Below are 6,000 nucleotides of genomic sequence, written 5' to 3'. Positions count from 1 at the left end.
ATAGCTTTATGAGCCAAAATAAAAGCGGTAATTATATTAGCCATGACTTTACGGCTTCCTCCTGCCCCTCCCCCTCCCCCCGCTGACTCACTTGTTGCTGTCCTATAGAATTATGTTCCACAGTAATATTGGCCTGAAACCCCCAACCCAACACACAACTCAATAAACATGCTTTTATAGACCCAATAGATGATACAAAGAGATGAAGACTGACATATATGAGCACTTCCATAAAAGGCCACGCGGCTAAACATGTTATTTCAGCTCTCATTCTATTTGGTTCAAAAGGCCTACCTTTATTGAAGGATTTGAGGTTCCACTTAACTGTAAATGTTGCACCAGAATATTTCTCACTGGACAAATTATGAATTATTCCTTTACATGAGCCTTTTTTTAAAGATGTAGCCACTGCAGCGGCTCAATGCATTTACCGGTAAATGTGAAATAGGTTGAAGATTGATGCAGACATTTGGCAGAAGTGGAATTGTTGTTGCCTTTCTTTAATGCATTGTATATTGGAATTGAGACCTATGGCTCACAACATTTGTTTTTGTGAATACTTTTTTTTCCTTTAGAGATGGTTATGATTTAACACTTTTGAATTTTAATGCAACCTTAAAACATTTTCCATGCTATCATCAAGATGTTCATGTTGATACGTTCACAGATGTATCAGATAAAGGGGTAAATCAGAGTAATTAAATAATGTCATGTATTGTATTACTTTATTTTCCTCTGAGAAGCAAATGTTACCTTTTGACAGATTTTTACGGGTTTATTTCGCCACATTCAATCTCTCAACATTAGTTTGGCTTTTGCTGCCCTCCTCCCTGTTGGTGCCCTGGCTGTTATACAAAACCCCAAGCCGCTCTCTTTTTCAAATATATCCCCCACCCCCCTCTTCCGGGCTATCGGACATCAATCTACCCCGCACCGTCTGCTAAGCCTCACTGGGCAATTAACCACATTGAGAGTGAAAGCTCTAATCAATCCCTGGCCTCCTCCATCACACACTACAGAAACATGCACACGCAGTCGGCAGGACGAGGGGCTGTGGATGCACCGGACACCACGCTCCCTGTCGCTTCAAGGACACACTTTCACGTGTGCTGCTAACTCACTTACATTTCTCTATTGTGTCACGCTTTTTGTTTCTCATAATGATCGTTTTTCGTTCTTTAGCCATTGTCCCTTCTTTTGAGATGTGTCGCTGCCATACAATTAAATAAGAGTTCTTATTTTGAATGCAGTTCACTTTCACATTTTTACTTGATTTGTAAATTGCAAATGGCAAGGCAAGTTTATTGGTCGAGCACAATTCGTACACAAATTCAAAGTGCTTCACAGAACAGGAAAAGATGCATTCAAATCACATACAAAATTTACTTTTTTTTTTGCTCTCATTTCATTTATGTTTTTGTCTGTTTTGTGATTTTGATAAATGTGTTCCTGTTGTGTGAAGCACTTTGAATTTGTGTATGAATTGTGCTCTACAAATAAACCTGCCTTGCCTTCTTGAAACGAGAAGAGTGCAGATAAAATCCTTTCAGTCACGTCCAAACAGTTTTGAGCCTGATTTGAACCCTAACCCATAGTCAGAGTAGAGGCCTGTCTCACAATGTTTCTGAACAAAATCTGGTATAAAATTCAATTTCGCCGATGTAAAATTGGGTAGAAATAATCATAAGACTACAAATGCCATCCTCAGGGATCTTATGGGGTTCTAGCATGTTCTAATATGCATCTTGTGTTAGAAACATGTTGAAAGTCACATAGCTGACATTGTGCCAGCTACTTTAACTTACTTACTATAACTTAACATAACTTACACATCTAATTACTGTCGGTGATGTTCAAAATGTCTCCTGCCGGACTCCGAGGCTTTAACATGTGGCCACTGCCTCAAGGGACATACATGAGTTCTAAAGGAAGGAGTATGATTTTGCTTATCTTGTGTTTACTGAACCCAAGGCCCACAAACGCTGTGATTGGCGCGAACAACTGCTGCAATTGACGACATAAGAGGCAGAAGTTGAGTTGACGAGTGTAACTAACATGCAAAAGCGCTTCTATTAAAACATTTTTGTTGGTACATTCTCAAAGTGCAAAGTCAGACTAAATTTCTCTGCGCTCTGCTCTAAATGTAAACCATGTGAGGAGTGGTGGCTGTAAAATCCCCCTGTGCTGCTTGTCTCATTGATTCATGTGGGCCTAAATGTCAGCACCAGCGGGGCAGGGGACCTCGGTGACCCCCCCTCAGAGAGTGGGGCGATGGGGCTAAGGCACGTCTCTAACCGGATCAGCTCAGAATAGCCCTCTCTGCAACAGCCAAAGGACAAGACACCATTGATTACTGAACTAAACCAATCATGCATGGGTCTATACACAAAAGCACTTCAATGATTTACAATGTATGTCGCTTAGAAAATAGATGCAGCAAGTATGAATATCATTACAATAACTAACCGTTTGGCCTTAGCTGTACGTCGGCTAATCCTTCCAAGTTTCTCATATATTACAAACAACATGGACGAGGGGGAGAGAGGGCGGGTACATAAATATCATGTCATCCTCCACTTGCTTAGAATTATTGAGTGGTCATACATTGATTTAGTGTCTTTGTTCGAACATTCATGGCTAACTTCGGCGCTTTGATCGCTTGCCACACCGTGCTAAATCTACATCAAACAGCAGAGGAATCGATGGCTCTTCCTCGTTACACAGACGATAATGAAATAAGCATAATAGCGCAGATGCTGGAGATTGATGCTAATCCAACGCCGAGGGGAGATGGTAAAATCCGTTTTTAATATTTCTTAATCATGCCAGCAGATTGGGGCTGTAAATTGCTGGATATAAATCGTGGAGTGAGCAGCAAAGAAGCAAACCGCTCCTGTTGGTGTGTTTGATGCTTGGATGACGGCAAGATGGATACATAGTGCGGCGGCTTCAAAATGCAATATATCGAAACAAAATCTTGACATCTTTATTTACATTATGAGGTGTGCTAAAATATTGATTCCGGGCAGAAAAAGAGCTTTGAGTTGTAATCGTAATTAGTTTTTATACTTTACATTAACCTTATCGGGACAGATGCATTGTACCAGGCTGTAGCTCCAGCGCTAATTTTCACCTGTAATTCCCGGGCAGGCTGATGGTATTAAGTCCCACTGAGGGGAGGAGTCTATTGTACTTGTTTTTAGTGGTAGGGAAAACCGGAGTACCTGGAGAAAACCCATATAGACACAGGGAGAGCATGCAAACTCCACATAGAAATCCCAGGACCTTCTTGCTGACCACAGACCAGGCAAGCTTTAGTCCAGATGGATCCAGATTTAGTGCTGACGGGTCAGGTTTAGGCTGATCTGAGGAGGCTTACTAATTAATTAAAGAATCAACAAATCTCATGAGAGAAATAGATTGCATTTGTCTGTGTTTATATATTTTTTTGCATTTCTTTGATGCAAATCGGCACGTGGACTTTTTAGGTCTACTTTACATTACCGGTAATCATTTTCCTCCTTGATTAAATCCATTCAAATGAGTTTGTTAAATTCAAATTAACCCTTCCTTTTTGCGTCTCTAGTGGATCGTTCTACTAAAAAAAGCTTCTCACTCGTGAACAAGACCCCGAGATACTTGAACTCCTCCACTTGGGGCAAGGACACCCCACCCACCTGGAGAGGGCAAGCCACCTTTTTCCGGTCGAGAACCATGGCCTCGGATTTGGAGGTGCTGATTCTCATTCCAGCTGCTTCACACTCGGCTGCAAACCGTCCCAGTGCATGTTGCAGGTCCGGGTTTGATGGAGCCATCAGGACAACATCGTCTGCAAACAGCAGAGATGAGATCCTGTGGTCCCCAAATCGGACACCCTCCGACCCCTGACTGCGCCTAGAAATTCTGTCCATAAAAATTATGAACAGAACCGGTGACAAAGGGCCGCCCTGGCGGAGTCCAACATGCACTGGGAACAGGTCTGACTTACTGCCGGCAATGCGAACACAGCTCCTGCTCCGGTCATACAGGGACCGGACAGCCCTGAGCAAAGGGCCCCGGACCCCGTACTCCCGGAGCACCCCCCAAAGGACACCCCGAGGGACACGGTCGAAAGCCTTCTCCAGATCCACAAAGCACATGTGGACTGGTTGGGCAAACTCCCATGAGCCCTCGAGCACCCGATGGAGGGTATAGAGCTGGTCCAGTGTTCCACGACCGGGACGAAAACCACTCTGCTCCTCCTGAATCCGAGGTTCGACTATCGGTCGGATTCTCCTCTCCAGTACCTTGGAATAGACCTTACCCGGGAGGCTGAGGAGTGTGATCCCTCTGTAGTTGGAACACACCCTCCGGTCCCCCTTCTTGAACAGAGGGACCACCACCCCGGTCTGCCAGTCCAGAGGCACGGTCCCCGAACGCCACGCGATGTTGCAGAGACGTGTCAACCAAGACAGTCCTACAACATCCAGATACTTTAGGTACTCAAGGCGGATCTCATCCACCCCCGGAGCCCTGCCACCGAGGAGTTTGCCAACAACCTCAGTGACTTCAGCTTGGGTGATGAATGAGCCAGCCTCTGAGTCCCCGGTCTCTACTTCCTCTTCGGAAGACGTGACTGAGGGATTAAGGAGATCCTCAAAGTATTCCTTCCACCGTCCGACGACATCCCCAGTCGAGGTCAGCAGGCCTCCACTCGCACCGTAAACGGTGTTGGTGAGACACTGCTTCCCCCTCCTGAGGCGCCGGACGGTTTGCCAGAATTTCTTTGGTGCCGACCGATAGTCCTCCTCCATGGCCTCCCCGAACTCCTCCCAGGCCCGGGTTTTTGCCTCTGCGACAGCACGAGCCGCGGCTCGCTTGGCCTGCCGATACCCGTCGATGACCTCCGGAGACCTACAAGCCAGAGTGGCCTGATAGGCCTCCTTCTTCAGTCTGACGGCATCCCTTACTTCCGGTGTCCACCACCGGGTTCGGGGGTTGCCGCCACGACAGGCACCGGAGACCTTGCGACCACAACTCCGAGCAGCCGCATCAACAATGGAGCCGGAGAACATGGTCCACTCGGACTCAATGTCCCCAACCTCCCCCGGGACATGGGAGAAGCTCTCCCGGAGGTGCGAGTTCAATACCCTACTGACAGAGGGCTCCACTAGACGTTCCCAATAGACCCTCACAATGTGCTTGGGTCTGCCAAGTCTGTCCGGCTTCCTCCTCCGCCAGCGGATCCAACTCACCACCAGGTGGTGATCGGTTGACAACTCTGCCCCTCTCGTCACCCGAGTGTCCAAGACACGCGGCCGGAGGTCAGATGACACGACAACAAAGTCGATCATTGACCTCCGGCCTAGGGTGTCCTGGTGCCACGTGCACTGATGGACACCCTTGTGCTTGAACATGGTGTTCGTTATGGACAATCCGTGGCTAGCACAGAAGTCCAATAACTGAACACCGCTCGGGTTCAGATCGGGGAAGCCGTTCTTCCCGATCACCCCTCTCCAGGTGTCACTGTCATTGCCCACGTGGGCGTTGAAGTCCCCCAGTAGAACAACAGAGTCCCCGGTCGGTGCACTTTCCAGTACCCCTCCCAAGGACTCCAAGAAGGCCGGGTACTCTGCACTGCTGTTCGGCCCGTAGGCCGCCACAACAGTGAGAGACCTGTCCCCCACCCGAAGGCGGAGGGACGCGACCCTCTCGTTCACCGGGGTAGACTCCAACACGTGGCGGCTGAGCTGAGGGGCTATCAGCAAGCCCACACCAGCCCGCCGCCTCTCCCCGCGGGCAACACCAGAGAAGTGGTGCGTCCAGCCCCTCTCGAGGAGATGGGTTCCAGAGCCCAAACTGTGCGTGGAGGTGAGGCCGACTATATCTAGTCGGTATCGCTCAACCTCCCGCACAAGCTCAGGCTCTTTCCCCCCCAGCGAGGTGACATTCCATGTCCCCAGAGTTAGTCTCGGCCCCACGTCGCTCTTTCGGGCTGTGCCCGGCCGGGCCCCGTGGGGT

The sequence above is a fragment of the Eucyclogobius newberryi genome, unplaced genomic scaffold (genome assembly GCF_026437365.1).
Source record: "Eucyclogobius newberryi isolate DKJ021-1_F unplaced genomic scaffold, fEucNew1.0.hap1 SCAF_16, whole genome shotgun sequence".
Taxonomy (NCBI): domain Eukaryota; kingdom Metazoa; phylum Chordata; class Actinopteri; order Gobiiformes; family Gobiidae; genus Eucyclogobius; species Eucyclogobius newberryi.
This window is presented reverse-complemented; position numbering follows the sequence as displayed.